We start from the raw sequence: 16797 nt of genomic DNA on the forward strand, positions 1-16797 counted from the left end.
TGAAGTCTAAACAAGGCACAGCTGCTACCGGCATGGCCAAAAGTGAATTCCCTAGGGGACGCATTGGCGGAATTTTTAGAATTCCTGGCACATCGATCGCAGTACTATACAATGCTCCGTCCCCTGAGGACGTCGCAAAAAAGACTATGAGAAGGGATGGACCGATTAATGAGGGGGGCCCAAATATCACGGCTATACGCATGGAAGTTAGTCCCCCTCCCCCATTAAACTTGTAAATCTTTACTACATGGACGTCATCTTTCTTCAGAACGACCTTTATAACTTACAAAATGTTCAGTGGGTGACTTTAGATTTAACACACAAGTCTGAAAAAGATTATGAGAAGGGATGGACCGATAAGGAGGGGGGGGGGATATCACGGCTATACGCATGGAAATTAGTTCCCCCTTGATTGAAATGAAGAGTCTCTGTTTTTTGGTCTCTTTGCCAAATTTCAAGTTATGTTCTCGCTTCAAACTCGATATATTGACAGCCTCCGCCTTCCACACTTATTCTTCTCTGCACCAAAACACACATTAGAAACGTGCAGGAGAAGGAGTTGTCTTTGTAAAGGATTCCTTACCAGTATCAGTACGCAACACCTCGTTAAGCAACACCTATTATAAACAAGAGTTCTGAGATCTCATGCCTCCATGAAATATGGGCTTAACATGTAAATGTAATTTTCTTCTTTAATCATGCAAATGAGCTCCACATTAACATAATAAACAAGAATTCGGAGATCTCACACCTCCATGAAATATATGAGTTTTTGTATTAAAATGATTTTACGAAGTACACTACAGTAAAGAACAAAATGACAGCTAATACAGTCATGACAGCAGCACTGGTCAACTGGGTGAACTGTGCATGTACCCTATTCCAGAGGGACAAGTCATTAATCAAACAGGGAGCAGGCACCACTGCCTCCTCTTTGACAGCTGGTGTTTTGTTACATAGCCCGCACATCTGTTCCGTGTCTGGCACCAGGCCTGCCTTGCAGAAAGGAGATTCCTCATTAATTATGCAAATAAAGTCCTTATTTGCAAAATTTGCATTTAATTATGTGCAACTCTCTCTCAGCTACCTACCTACCAAAAATTATGAAAATACGTTGTTCCTATCTGGACTTATTGGCTTTTAAAGATTTCGCCAGAAAGTTCCCTGCAGTTCCAGAACAAGCTGCTAGGAGGACCAAACCAACACCACTTATTCCTGACAGGATAAGCTATCTGTCACCAAAAAATCAAGACCACAGCATATTCAGGAGAAAAGATACAAAAAACGGAAGTTCTGCTGCAGTACCAAGGTCATCCACCAGGAGGCCCATATTTGACCTTGACCTTCGCCCCCTAACACCTACCAGCATGTCAAATATCATCACAATCCATAAAGGCGTTATGGAGTTATGAAGGTACAAAATGCGGAAACACAAACACACATTCACACAAACACACACACACACACAGAAGCGCCAAAAACAATACCTCCATTTTCATGGAGGTAATGAATCGTGATGTTAACTTTTGATTAACTTACACATGTACCAAGTTTGAAATTCCCATCATTTACCACTAAGGAGTCATAGAATTTTCGCATTAATTATACAAATTAGGTCATCATTTGCATAATTGGTATCTGTTGATGTTCCATCTGCCATAGATTACATACATGACATGTATGCAAGTACTATAATGTAAAACACTGGAATTATAGAATTTCCTCATTAATTATGCAAATAAAGTCCTCATTTGCATAATTTGCAGTTAATTATGTACATCCCTCTCTCCCAGCTACCTACCTACCAAAAATGATGAAAATACATTGTTCCTATCTGGACTTATTGGCTTTTAAAGATTTCAACCGAAAGTCCCCTGCAGTTCCAGAACAAGCTGCTAGGGGGACCAAACCCACACCACTTATTCCTGACAGGACAATCTATCTGTCACCAAACAATCAAGACCATAGCATGTTCAGGACAAAAGATACAAAAACCGGAAGTTCTGCTGCAGTACCAAGGTCATCCACCAGGAGGCCCATATTTGACTTTGACCTTCGTCTTCCTAAGACCTACCAGCATACCAAATATCATCACAATCCATAAAGGCGTTATGAAGTTATGCTGACTACAAAGTGCGGAAATACGAACACACACACACACACACACACAGACACATGCGCCAAAAACAATACCTTCATTTTTCATGGAGGTAATAAAAGTGCGGAAAAAGTCTCGTTCGATAGATGCAGTATCCATTATCTTCAAGGCACAGCATATGTTCAAAGTTTTAAGAAATACTAGATATAGAAGTACATATACAAACAAGAATTCGGAGATCTCATACACCTCCATGAAATATGAGTTTTTACCTCCGTGAAAATGGAGGTATTGTCTTTGGCGCGTCTGTCTGTGTGTCTGTCTGTCTGTCTGTCTGTGTGTGTTTGTGTTTCCGCACATTTGTAGTCAGCATAACTTCATAACGCCTTTATGGATTGTGATGATTTTTGGTACGCTGGTAAGTCCTAGGAAGCCAAAGGTCAAGGTCAAATATGGGCCTCCTGGTGGATTACCTTGGTACTGCAGCAGAACTTCCGGTTTTTGTATCTTTTGTCCTGAACATGCTATAGTCTTGTTTTTTTTGGTGACAGATAGATTGTCTTGTCATAAATAAGTGGTGTGGGTTTGGTCCCCCTAGCAGCTTGTTCTGGAACTGCAGGGGACTTTCGGGCGAAATCTATAAAAGCCAATAAGTCCAGATAGGAACAACATATTTTCATCATTTTTGGTAGGGAGGTAGGTGAGAGAGAGATGTACATAATTACATGCAAATTATGCAAATGAGGACTTTATTTGCATAATTAATGAGCAAATTCTATAATTACAGTGTTTTACATTATAGTACTTTCATACATGTAATGTATGTCATCCATGGCAGATGGAACATTACCAGATGCCACTTATGCAAATTATGATCTAATTTGCATAATTAATGCGAAAATTATATTACTCCTTAGTGATTAATGATGGGAATTTCATACTTGCTACATGTGTAAGTTAACATAACGATGCATTTACATGTCAAGCCCATATTTCATGGAGGTATGAGATCTCGGAACTCTTGTTGTAAATGTTTTTACACAGTAAACTACAGTAAAGAACAAAATAACAGGTTTATGTTTGCAAACACACAGCCCTCAAACCCTAAGCCTCAGAAATAGGTCGCCTATTCCCCTGAGGGAGAACCTCATTAGCGCGCTGCCTCGACAAAGACACATCTGTTACCCTGGCTGCATAAGTCAAAGGAAGCCGGAAGTGCTGCTGCAGTACCAAGGCCATCCACCAGGAGGCCCATATTTGACCTTGACCTTCGCCCCCCTAACACCTACCAGCATACCAAATATCACAATCCATGAAGGCGTTATGAACTTATGAAGGTACCAAAATGCGGAAACACAAACAAACATCCACACACACACACACACACGCGCGCGCGCACGCACACAGACGCGCCAAAAACAATACCTCCATTTTCATGGAGGTAACAATTCCCACCACTTGGAACGTCCTACACTACTACACTGTACATTAGAAGATAGCCCGACACCGAGCTTTGACCCTTTGGGCCTTCGTAGTCTTTAGGCCACGCCCCCGCGTGCCAAATATGACGGGGGGAACCGATTTCCACGGGCGAAGCAACGTTTTAGAACCACTCTTACGCTCAGAAGGACTGTCTATACATTACGCCGAATGATTCGTCAACCGCAAGAGTTAACATCATTTGGCGAAGGCATGAGATCGTGGAACTCTTGTTGTGAAAGCAAGGAGCTTTTATTCAACTGTTGAATAAAAGCTCCTTGGTGAAAGGCAATGTTTCGGTGAGTGACCTTTCTTTGTGCCTCCATGGCAGGTTAAGTTTCACCCAAACAAACATACGAAATGCACCGATTGCCCTTGATAATATGATCACGTCTAATACATATCCCACCAGTTCTTCTGAGATCTAGAATTTGTGCAATAAATATGAGCCAAAATGGACGACAATATTTCAGTTTCAACTCTACTAAATTAGAGTAGCCTGCTACGTAATACGTGCAATTGGAAAAGTATGCTCTGCGAAAAAGCGTATGTAGACTCCCAAGTTTGCCCGGTGCTGCGGTAGTTCAATCACGTCATGGTCTTTGGTATGTTTAGTTCTGAACATGCTTGCTTGGTTGTTAAGCTGAGGTCTCAAAGGCGTGTTGAAAACATTCCGTGTCAATACGACGCCTTTGGTATTTTGTGTTGTAGTCATGTTTGACTTGAGGTACGGTCGCAAACCTCGCCCGTGTAACAGCCGATCGCTGCGTGCCTTGTCGACGTCGCTTACCGCGATTAGATATAACGTTGTTTCCTGAGGTAATCATGCTAACACCTTTAGAAATATTAGACCATTGATAAACACATTGACACTCAGCATTCTCGCCTCATAGCGGTTACTATCATGTCACTGAAAAAGACGCGAATGGCACAGAGTCAATGTGGTCGTTGTGCTTGATAATCGTCCATAACAATATAATTCAAGCATCATTATATTACATTACAAGACGTCTTGCGTTTATAAACCTACCGTGCTAACTATTATAACTCGAATTCGACGCAAAACAATCTTTCGAATCTGTTATATAGCGTATCTACGTATGTTAAATTATATTAACTGAATACGTACCTTTGAGGAATAGGACGTGTCATCGGACATGCGGAGTTTAAATGGTGTCTAGTTGTATCAACTCCCGGAACGAGAATTTTGCTCTCAGATCTACTCGAAAGAACCCTTTGAAAACCAGGACAATAGTCAACATTTCCTGATATTTGAGAGACAATACGAACGGCAGCAAGAGGAAATAAAGCACAACCTACGCACCAGTTTGAGAGTCACAATAGCCGACAGGTAACGCTGAAATATATAACAGCCGTTGCCAAGCAACGCGACATGTTTTGTCAACATTGTGCCGCCGTCATGGCCACCGCGCGGATATAGTAGTGTGAAGCTAGACTAAAGAGGGCCTGCATGCCCTTTTTTCGTTAACCGTTATAGGTTATTTTAATTCACCGTTAATTGTTGCCAGCTTGCTCTAATTCAACGTTAAGCGTCATCGGTATATTCCTCGTGAAGGTCCTCTTAATTCCACGTAGCGCGTTATTTGCCATCCTAAATTAAGCGTTACTGGATAATTCTTCGTTACGGCGTACTAGTAGTCAAACCTCACTTTGCCTCTCAAATTGCAGGAAGAATCGAACAACTATTGAAGGTTTAAAACAAAGAAAAATTTCCCAAGGGAGCATTCTCCCGCACCCCCTACATTGCTCGCGCCTTCTGCGTTGGGTCCCCCTCTTGAAGCTTTCGATCTGTGGATGCACCCAAGGACCAAGGCAGGCGGGGAGCACAGGGGGAACTAGTGTAAACTACCAGATACCGAACCTAGTGGAAGTCGAAAAAAATGCATGTCAATTTACCGCTCAGCGTTACCAACCATTCTGAATTTACCGTTAAGAGTTGTCGGGCCTGCCGAATTTACCGTTAACCGTTGCCAGGACCCTCCATGCAGACCCTCACTAAACAAAGTTTCTTTGCGTGCCATGCCACACCTTTCTAACACAATGGATGAACTTTGTTCCTAAACCGACGCGATTGGCTTCTCAAGGTGACTGCAGTAGCTATAGTGCAATCAGTGTAAGGGCATTAAGTAATCCCCTGTCACAAATGCCCGAATATGGCATCCCAAGCTGTTCAGAAGCCCTGCCAAATCCCTCCAAAACATACGGAGCAGAGGATTTGTGACCTTGTGCATCACAGATAGTGAAGTTTTTTTTTATGTTTCATATTAAAGCACAATCGATTACAAAATACCCCACTATTACGTTCCAAATTGCGATTTGTGCACTTAATCATATATCAACGTAATCCTTATTATGTCTAAGAAGATATGGCAAAGAAAACTTACCTTGACAACAGACGCAAAGCCGTAAACATGCGTGAAAAAACAGTGTTGATGTCAGAGCTGACGGCACAAAATCACTTCCCGCCAGGGGACCGGAAGTCGCGAATTTGCATGCTGGAAAATCCGCGTTATCTGCTGTAGTGCCTAACTGCACAAATACCTTCCTACGGTGGCCCGTAACTACAACCCTGCGTGTCTGCGCGTATTCCTTCCACATCTACGCGAATACCTTCCACATCTACGCGAATACCTTCCTCGTCTGCGAGAATACCTTCCACGTCTGCGCAAATACCTTCCTCGTCTGTGCGAAAACCTTCCTCGTCTGCGCGAATACCTTCCTCGTCTGCGCGAATACCTTCCATGTCTGCGGGAATACCTTCCTCGTCTGCGCGAATACCTTCCTCGTCTGCACAGAAAAAATTTCGTCTGCACGAATACCTTCCACGTCTGCACGAAAACCTTCCTCGTCTGCGCGAATACCTTCCTCGTCTGCATGAATACCTTCCACGTCTGCGCGAATACCTTCCACGCCTGCGCGAATACCTTCCACGCCTGCGCGAAAACCTTCCTCGTCTGCGCGAAAACCTTCCTCGTCTGCGCGAAAACCTTCCTCGTCTGCGCGAAAACCTTCCTCGTCTGCGCGAATACCTTCCTCGTCTGCACAGAAAAAAACTTCCTCGTCTGCACGGAAGAATATGTGTCACACCCTGCTTTGTTGAAGAATGGACGGTCCCCTATTATTGGTCATGGGTAAATTGAAGAAATATTGGAAAACAAGAATGCCAATGCCAAAATCTATAATACCAAAGCACAAATGTAAAGGAATGAAAATGAAAAGTTTATTATTCATCATGCAAATAAAAAATCTGTTCAACCTTCATGACAACATGGGTTTCATAATGAAGGCAATTTTTAGCTAAACTTCTTTCATTCGCGTCACTTTTTTCAACCGACACAAAAACAGCACGTGCTGGCTTATCATTCATTGATATTCGAATATCAATATGACCGATCCACATCTTCTCGAGTTATGATGTCAAACTATTCCGGTTAGATTGGTAAAGTAATATCGGTACAATAATCACTGAAAGAACCAATGGTAAAGGTATTTTGAAACAAAATTTTGACAAGAGTACATACAAGTGGTCACAGTACAATGCTAAAAGTGTTTGTAATGGTAATAATAATTTAATAAATCACTCTTTTTATTAATTGTCAAAAACACAACGCACAGAAAAACTAACACATAGGGAACATATGGAACACCACAAATAGATAGATAACACCAGAAAACAATGGGAATAACGTAAAACAGGACTTGGGTGACAAGAGAGGCTAAACAAAATTGTATACGGCGAAAGATGCTCATTTCGTTTTCTTCTATAAACTTGATGATGATTGATAGAACCTAATAGATCTCCAAAACAACAAATTAAAGTTCTAGTGAAAGTGACAAAACACATGCTAGTAGTTTTGTTGCATAATTTCTCTATTGGCTTCTAGGCCCTTTAATTTTCTCACTTATATAAAATTGTCCGGGTCGATCCGAAGAAAAGTCGGCTCAATCCGAACAATTACAGCTAAGATTAATCATTTTGCACATGGTCTACTGGTGATACATTTCTGGCGTGTCTGGACCAGATAAAGAAACCTTGTTGCTCCAGACTATTACGAATAGTAACAGTAGTGAAGGCGATGGTCCCTGCTTCCGCCGTCGTCGTACGGATACGCCCCCTGGCGGCGGTTTTTGTTATTGTCATCTTCATCATCCCAACGGAAGAACTCCTATTCGACATTCATACCATCGACCTGCAAACGAAAAAAAAAACATGTATCATACTATGTTTGAGTCTCCAGAGCTTTCAGAGCTTTTACTTTAAGCACCTTAAGGTTGAAGCAAGAAAGTATCCTTTTTTGGTTGAAATATTCCCTGTTTTTATGCTCAACCACAAGGCATCTCAACAACCGGCAGGATATGAGCTGATCATTGGTAAAAAAAAAGTTTTGAGAGTATTTACATGCAACACAATGCCCCAAATACAACGAAATACTATGATTAGAATTAATCAACAAATTTGTGCACTTGGACATGCTTAAACAGAAGTTTTCTAGGAGATAACTGATTTTTTTTTGGTGGTGAGGGGGCGAAATCGCCAAATTACGAGCATGGAGGGCGAAATCGCTAGAGATTTCGCCCCGGGGAGGCCAAAATAGCTAGAGATTTCGCCCCGGGGAGGGCGAAATCACGGGAGGGCGAGATTCGACTCTGGCTAGAATTCAGTCAGTGCAATCAGTGCATACAGTTCAATCGTATTAGTATACAGTGCAAGTTCACGGAATACAGTGCAATTTTACTAGTATACAGTGCAATTTTACGAAATACAGTTCAATCGTATTAATATACAGTGCAATTTTAGGGAATACAGTTCAATCGTATTAGGAGACAGTGTAATTTTACGGAAAACAGTGCAATTTTACGGAATACAGTACAATTTTACGGAATACAGTGCAATTTTACTAGTGACATTGAATGACGTAACCTGGACCCGGTTTTCGGGGACGCCGCTGACGGAGCATGTTTTTCGAGAGAATTTGGGCAGTTCTCCTAGATAGACCTTTAGCTATATATATATATAGTGAAATCACTACATACTACACACAGAGCATATACTGCACAGGCATCATTTCGAATTCGAAAAAAGGGATGTGAGTCAGCGGCGTCCGCCATATTGAAACTCAAGAAAAAGCAGGGTCCAAGTAACGTGATTCAACGTCACTAGTAAACTTGCACTGTATTCCGTATTAAACTAGACAGGCCGACATTTGCTTTGGAGCAAATACAGCGATGGCTTCACCACATTTTAGGACATTGCAGGGAAAGAATGAGAAACAAAACGTCAAGGGAAAACAATGCTTTACATTGATTTAATTATAGTATGAAGTGACGTACAACTAAGACTACAACAGTTGGATAGCTATTCCCTACATTATTGGTTAGAATTTTTAACTGCATAATGTAAACTGTTGATTTTCAAGATAACAAAGAAGCGTTCATGCCCCGCATTCCAATGATAGAGCAGGAAAGCTTGAAATACCTAGCCTCTACCAGGCTTGAGGGCGCGGCTGCAAAATAGTAGAAATTGGCAAAATAGAGAGAAAATCACGCCGAGGGAGTTCAGTCAGCCAGTTTACAGTTTGCCGGCCCCTCACCTCACCAAAACACTTGAATACAGATATACTGTCAGTATGGCATGGCTCTGTGCAGGTGTTAATGAAGTTAAGCCAGTAAATCTTAACAGCCAATCAGCAAGAAGAATAGAGGAAAGCTGCATGCCTATTGGTTGATGCCCTGCATTCCATTGTGATGACTCGCCTAAATGTACATATGGTAAACACTGCACACTAACCCGGTAATACATTTGCTATGACACAGCCAAAAAGCTCACATAAAACTATTCTAAAAGCCTGTATCACAAAAATAAACAAAAAGAACGCCTGGGGGTATTTGCCCACTGTACCTCCATACCAATTACCATATTAGATCCTTAGGCCCCAAATGAAGAGGCTGAATCCATTTTAAAAATGGCAGGAGAAGGAGGAGAAGGAGGAGAAGGAGAATCACTAGAAAAAGCAATATGGTTTCATTACTTTGTGGTGAACCCATAAAAATTGCACTGTATACTCTGGCACCCCTGATAACAGTGTGACCCAATTCTCACCCTCTGACAGCCCTGTCTGTAGCGGAAGAGGTAGAACGGGCTGCCGGTAGGTAGAGAGATGGGGCTGCTGGCGCTCCCGTCGTTACGGCAGCAGTATCTGATCAGGGTGTCCCTGCCGTAAGTCCCGTCAGGCACTTCGCCACTGCGCCAGTTGCCGTTGTCGTCGTCTTCATCGTCCCAATAGAGCTCACCTGATTGGAAACCTAGACAAGAATTCGGAGACCTCATACACCTCCATGAAATATATGCGTTTTTACCTCCACGAAAACTGGAGGTATTGTTTTTGGTGCGTCTGTCTGTCTGTGTGTGTGTGTGTGTGTGTTTGTGTTTCCGCACATTTGTTGTTAGCATAACTTCATAACGCCTTTGTGGATTGTGATGATATTTGGTACATTGGTAAGTCTTAGGAAGACAAAGGTCAAGGTCAAATATGGGCCTCCTGGTGGATGACCTTAGTACTGCAGCAGAATTTCCGGTTTTGTATCTTTTGTCCTGAACATGCTATGGTCTTGATGTTTAGGTGACAGATTGTCCTGTCAGAATAAGTGGTGTGGGTTTGGTCCCCCTAGTAAAGAACAAAAAAACACAGGTTTATGTTTGCAAACATACCGCCCTAACCCTAAGCTTAAAAAAAGTTGCCTATTCCCCTGAGGGAGAACCCGATTAATCAAACCGAGTCGCAAGAGCGCTGCCTCGACATAGCCACACATCTGTTACACTGGCTTGCACAAGTACAAAGGAGATTCCTTATTAAACCGGAAGTGCTGCTGCAGTACCAATGCCATCCACCAGGAGGCCCATATTTGACCTTGACCTTTTTCCTCCTAAGACCTACCAGCATACCTAATGTCACCACAATCCATAAAGGCGTTATGGAGTTATGAAGGTACAAATGTGCGGAAACACACACACACACGCTCGCGCACACAGATGCGCCAAAAACAATACCTCCATTTTCATGGAGGTAAAAACAAATTGTTGCTTTAGGAATTATTTGCTGAACAGCGTTCGGTTCAGGACCTAGAGGTCCCGAGTTCGATCCCCACCCATGTCACCGATCTTGTGCCCTTGGGAAAGGCACTTTACACGACTTTCCTCACTTCACTCAGGTGTAAAAATGAGTACCTAGCTTCGGTAAGGGTCGTCCCTCGGATGGGACGTTAAATGGGTGTCCCGTGTTTGGGGAGAGCCACACCCCACGCACATTAAAGAACCCGCCACACCTTTCGAAAAAGAGTAGGGGCATGCCCCGGTGTGCGATGGTCGAAATACTAATCTGATTATTCACTACGGACCCCAGGAAGAATAGTGTGAAATTCACACTAATGGAGATCCTAAACAAACAAACAAACAAACAAACAAACAAACAAACAGCGCTAGCAGAACTCAATTTGATGACATTTGGAACGTGTTTAGTTCATTATCTTCCAATGGCATTATTGATTTTATCATTAATATGTAACCTAAATTTGGGTCAGATGGAAGTTTGGCCACAGGAAGTAATTTTTATCGATGACATCCTGCACAGACTCCAAATCTAATAAAAGAGGGCGAAACAAAACAAGGCGGGGGAAAACACGATTCCTATGTGTTCAAATTTTGCCCTGTTAAACCAGGAATGATAACTATATTGTGCTTTACTGCCTAGTATTTCTGCATTCATTTGTCACTGAAACAACTTTGAAAAACTTTGGAAAGTTTTCAATTATTGTACATATGGTTTTGATTCAGTGGGAACATATAAATGGAATGAAATAAAAAGTGTCAAAGTGAAAGTCAACCTTTTCTTGTCTCCTCTTTTCACGTTTATCTGCCATCCACGTTCCAGCATGGCGAGGCATGCCATTTTGCCCATTTTTGGCATGTTGAACACAGTCAAAGGGCAACAAAATTTCTTGTTTTTTTTCCTAAGTCAGGCAAAAATCAATGCGCGCGCTGATTCCATCCATGAAAATTACATTCTGTACTATGTGGCCTTACGATTTTTTGCCGGGGCGTGCTCCGGCTTTGTGCCCGGTTTAATGGTTGGTTCCAGGGTTGTTTGGTTGGTTGGGGCTTGGTTCGTTGGTCTATGCATTGCCACATGCAAAACCATGCTAGATTGATGGAGTTGGATCATTTGCATATGAATTGGATAGCTTGAGCTATACCATTGGGGAGTAGGGGTGACAGGTTGATTGACGGCACTTGGATCATTTGCATATGGATTGGATAGCTTGAGCTATACCATTGGGGAGTAGGGGTGACAGGTTGATGGACGGCACTTAAATACGATGACTGCAACACTGATTCACATTCATATTGTCATATACATACAAGTAGCACAGTGCATTAAGTCACTGCTATCACGGGAAAATTTCGTATCTGCTCTTAAACTAAAGAAAAAAACAATGTGCGCCCCGGCCAGCTTTTTTTTAAAGCTTTTCTTGTTTCCTGGTTGCCATCAGCGACATCAGGAAGCGGGCAGGAAACTAAGGATGGTGGCTCCCACGCTAAATTCATCAAAGTAAAAGACAAACCATTATATCGGAGTATTGTCTTGTCTTCTCTCTTTATATTTATCTACCATCCACGTTCCGGCATGGCGACGGACATCTTTGCCCATCTTTTCAGCATGTTGACCACTGTCAAAGAACAACAATTTTTTCCCCAAATCAGGCGAACATTAATGCGCGCTCTGATGCCATCCATAAGAATTAATTGTTTTGACCTTATGTTTAATGAAAACAGTACTTACCTGACGGGCACGAGCTTTTCTTGAAGATACAATAACTACCACTCGGCCAGCTCCCAGATCCGTCACTTGAGATAGCCTGCAGAGAACAAAAATGTCATATTTATGTTTACCGAAGTAAAACATATAGTTATTGCTAAGTTTCTTCCTCCACCTCCTCTTCCTCTAATGTTCCAAACACTAACCTCTGACCTGGCAAATGACGTGATTTGTGGTCGTCTGTCACCATGGTGACTGGTGTTGGGTAACATAATTTTGCAATTTCATGGTCTGCTCTGCTCTTGTCACCATATACTAGTAGTACAGTCATGTATATGTGAATGTGTTTGAGTAAGAATTAACAGAGCGGACCATGTCCGAAGGTAAACATTATGCATTTGCTTTGCAAATTTTACTTCTCTGGTCAGTATACTTTTTTCTCGGGTTGTCCGATGGGCAGCTTAAGCTAAAAGCTAGGTTGCCCGTATTTTAATTTCAGGTTGCCGCCAATACCGGCTGATTATTTCAGAAGGCAGGCAGTATAAGCCAAGCAACATGCAAAAAAGTATCGCTCACACGCAGACCGAGGCGGGCCACCGTGTATTTCAGAATTAAGCCGTAATTAAACTGGGTCTCTACAAACTTTCAAAATGACGCTTTGGATGCAACAAAGTTTGTTACACACTTTGTCAGAACTACAAAGACATGTTGTATTCTCAACCCACCTTCATGCAGAATTTTTGTGACATGTCCCCTCTCCCGAATCCACCATCAAAATGCAGACCGTGTGTCCATTGGTTGTTGGCGTTGTCGTCTTCGGTGTCATGTTTACGGACGCCGGTGCGCCACGTCACGCCTGCCGGCTCGGGACAGCCTGTATTCTTCCGGGGTAGACCGTAGGTACCAGTCGGCCACTCTGTATGAGAAAATTTATGTAGCATTATGTAAAATATGTAACATTCATACACTGCACGCGTATCGGAAGTACATTTAACCCCGTGCAGATTTGGACCGGTGTCAAGCCTGATACATGAACCTCCCAAATACATGACTCCGACACTACTTGGGGGTTTCCAATATATCCGAGTCAAAGGCTGGGAGGGGTTTGGTCGTGATGTGCCTTAGCCCTGAACAATAATCCCAACTCTAACCCTAACCCTAACTCTGACACCAACCCTAACCTAACCCTAACCCTAGCCCTAAACACCTGACCACTCACGTATTTGGTAGCTCAAGGATTTGGCTCAAGACCGCCCCCTGTAACTCAACAACTACTTTTTGTAGGGCTACCAATTTTTCTGAGAATGATTTAGAAGTAAAATTGATTAAAAAATTAGATTTAATCATAACGTCGAATGTCTTGTGATGCTTAGGGTAAAATCATCGAAAATGTTATTTTCTGTTAACATCAGGGGATACAACCAAACACTTTAAGTGTCTATGTTGCCCCAGGAAAAATGTGAAAAAATACGGAGTTCTGATGAAAAATTAGTGAAAAATGGTTACAGGGCTAATGATATGGTCCGCCATCTTAGATTTTGATCAAAGGTGTCATAAATTAGCATAAATTATGAATATCTAATGAGAGAAATTGTATGTAATTATATATGTTGATAATGTTCGAAAAGTAGTGTCATTACACATGAAACATAAAACCCGTTGCCATGGCAAGATGAAAATTCATTAACTTATCTCATTATTTGAAATTATTCCAAGGTACAATGTACAAGTATATTGTAGGAAAACTAAAAAAAAAAATTGATGGTTCTACCGCAAGCCGTTAAGGTGGTACTAGTACCTGAGATGACATTTTTCGCGGGCATCAAAAACTTCAGTTGCCCTTAGGCCACAGCAAGTAATATTCAATGGATGACATCCGCGCGCGCATTAATTTTTGCCTGATTGTGGGAAAAAAAAACAAGAAATTTTGTTGCACTCTGACAGTGGTCAACATGCTGGAGATGGGCAAAGATGTCTGTTGCCATGCTGGAAGGTGGATGGCAGATAACTATAAAGAAAGGAGACAAGAAAAGACTCTGATTTAATGTTTGTTTCTTACTTTGATGCAGTGATATGTGATGCTGACTGGGTATATGTGATGTTCCCACTGAATCAAAACCATTTGTACACTGATTGAGTCAAAATTTTAAACTGTAGGAACCTTGTTTTTTTCGGCCCGCCTTGTTTTTTTTCGCCCGCTCGCATTAGATTTGGAGTCTGGGGAGGATGTCATCCATAAAATTTACATGCTGTGGCCTTATGTATAGTTTAAAAGCAAAAAGGTGCGTGCAGCAGCCGAAGCTGTCTAATTGTCGATAATACAATAGGCTCCTACCTCTTGGCAATTGACTGATCACCGTGTTTATGATTTCTTCCAGACTGACGGTCCTGTCCTCCACACTTTCCACTCTTAAAGAGAAGGAATTCACCATGCCAAGTAACTTTGAGGTTTCGTTCTTGTTACTGAGCGCCACTTCCGAGTTTTCGTTGGTTGTATTAAGAACCGCCTCCAGCCTCCCGTCTAGAGCAAGAATCCTAGGGTCCATCGTCTCAATTATATCGTCTTCAAGTCGTCCCTGGCTCTCCTTGTACATACGCTCAATGACGAGGAGCCTACTGTCGTGCTCAAGGACTCGCTGCTGAATGGTAGTCATCATGTCTGTAAGAAAACAAGTGCTTTTAAAAAACAGCTGGCATTTCGGCGCCCTCCCCACGCCTCGCCGGTCCGTTTTCGTGGGCAAATTTCTGCTTTTCAGAGGTTTTGGGACCTAAACTCTTACATCAGAGGAAAGATAAACCACATACGTTATTTTCATGGTAAATATTGCTAAAATGGACCAGGCATTTTTTCTGTCGCATTGCCGATTTTTACAGAAGGCCTTGCGACCTGGCAGTTTACATAGATTATGAACAGCGACATCTAGCGACAGTTAGAAAAATGGCAAATCTGTCAGGCAGAAGGGACGCTTGTTGCCCGAATTGTCGCGCCCAATGTTTGAATGGCCACACGGTACAGGAAAACATTCTTTACAGACAAGATTGCGGTCTTTATGAAACAAGCAAGTTTGATCTAATCTCCAAGCAGATCCCTTTCGGTGGCAAGACGTACAGTATCATTAGCCAGAGGAGTTTGTACGGCCAATGGACACTCCTCTGGCCAATGGATACTGCCTTACCACCGTATGATCTGTTAGATCTATTAGTTTGAACTGCAATTGCCAGCACAAGAAATTTTCGACTGTACATACGACTCCAGTCTTTGTCAAGAAAGGAGCAATCTACCGCTTCCGTGACGTCAAGAAGATAACACACGTGACCTCCGTTAACTCAGTGAGCAATGGATCATAGGTCGCAGAAAGTCTGTGGCGCCCCCCGTCTCTGTTGAGGGATAGCCGTTATGCCTGATGTAAATGGCCTCTATAACCCCTCGTGCAAACCTATGATCCACTGCTCATCACGTGTGTTATCTGCGTGACGTCACTGAAGTTGTGGATTGCTCATTCTTTGACAAAGCACCCGATACACATGGCATTTACAGTTGTTAATAGAAAACTGTGTTCAGCGTTAGTCAGTAGATACTGTGCTGATATGTCCTCCCCATATCCTGAGAGAAACGCTTCTTGGCACAGTTTAACTGTGACCAGCGTTTCTCTCAGGATACAGAGAGGACATCTGAACACAGTTTTCTATTAACTGTAAACGCTATATGCATCGGGTGGACAAAGAATGGAGGGGTGATATTTTTAATAGTGTTAGTGTTTGCATAAAACAAGTTATTGCCTTATAATGATGATACTAAGTATAATCATCTCGTCGATTTTATTTTCAAAAATTCCGATCGGGATCTCCATCAGAGGAATCTCCATCAACGGAATGGGGGGTCTTTAGGGGCCCGCTCCCTGTAACTCAACAACTATATGTTTGTTTTGTTTTCTAAATCAAATATTCAGGCAAACCTTAACTTTTTAAAGACAAGAAACACTGACACATTCACAACAAAAACTGATTCCCACCCATTTAAGTTAGCCCAAGATACCTTTAAAAGCTGCCAAAGTCGTTCGCATCATCATCTGGTCGGTCCGGAGTTTATCAACCTGTTCAGCAATCTCCAGATTTCCTATTAATTTGATTTGACAGAGAAACGGATCAGGATAAGTCTTGAAATGTGTTCAACATGCGGTCGACCTTATATATTAGTCCATTGGATAAGCTGCTATTACCACCTAAAGGTGGCAAATTCTCCTCATGACATTTCAAAAGTAGGGTGTCTGTGGAATGTTTTAATATGATGTTAGCCGTCACAGTGTGGTTTGACCCTACTATTTGACCCTACCTGTGACCCTGTATGGACCACGACCTTTCACTATAGGTACAGATAATGTGACA

The 16797-nt window shown here is 42.2% G+C and overlaps 1 pseudogene; it reads right to left on the reverse strand.

Annotated features, from left to right (window-relative positions):
* Positions 1-7647: 7647 nt before the first annotated feature.
* On the reverse strand, positions 7648-15065 carry LOC109475356 (annotated as a pseudogene).
* Between the last annotated feature and the right edge of the window lie 1732 nt (positions 15066-16797).

The sequence above is a fragment of the Branchiostoma belcheri genome, unplaced genomic scaffold (genome assembly GCF_001625305.1).
Source record: "Branchiostoma belcheri isolate BF01 breed outbred unplaced genomic scaffold, Haploidv18h27 scaffold334, whole genome shotgun sequence".
Classification (NCBI taxonomy): domain Eukaryota; kingdom Metazoa; phylum Chordata; class Leptocardii; order Amphioxiformes; family Branchiostomatidae; genus Branchiostoma; species Branchiostoma belcheri.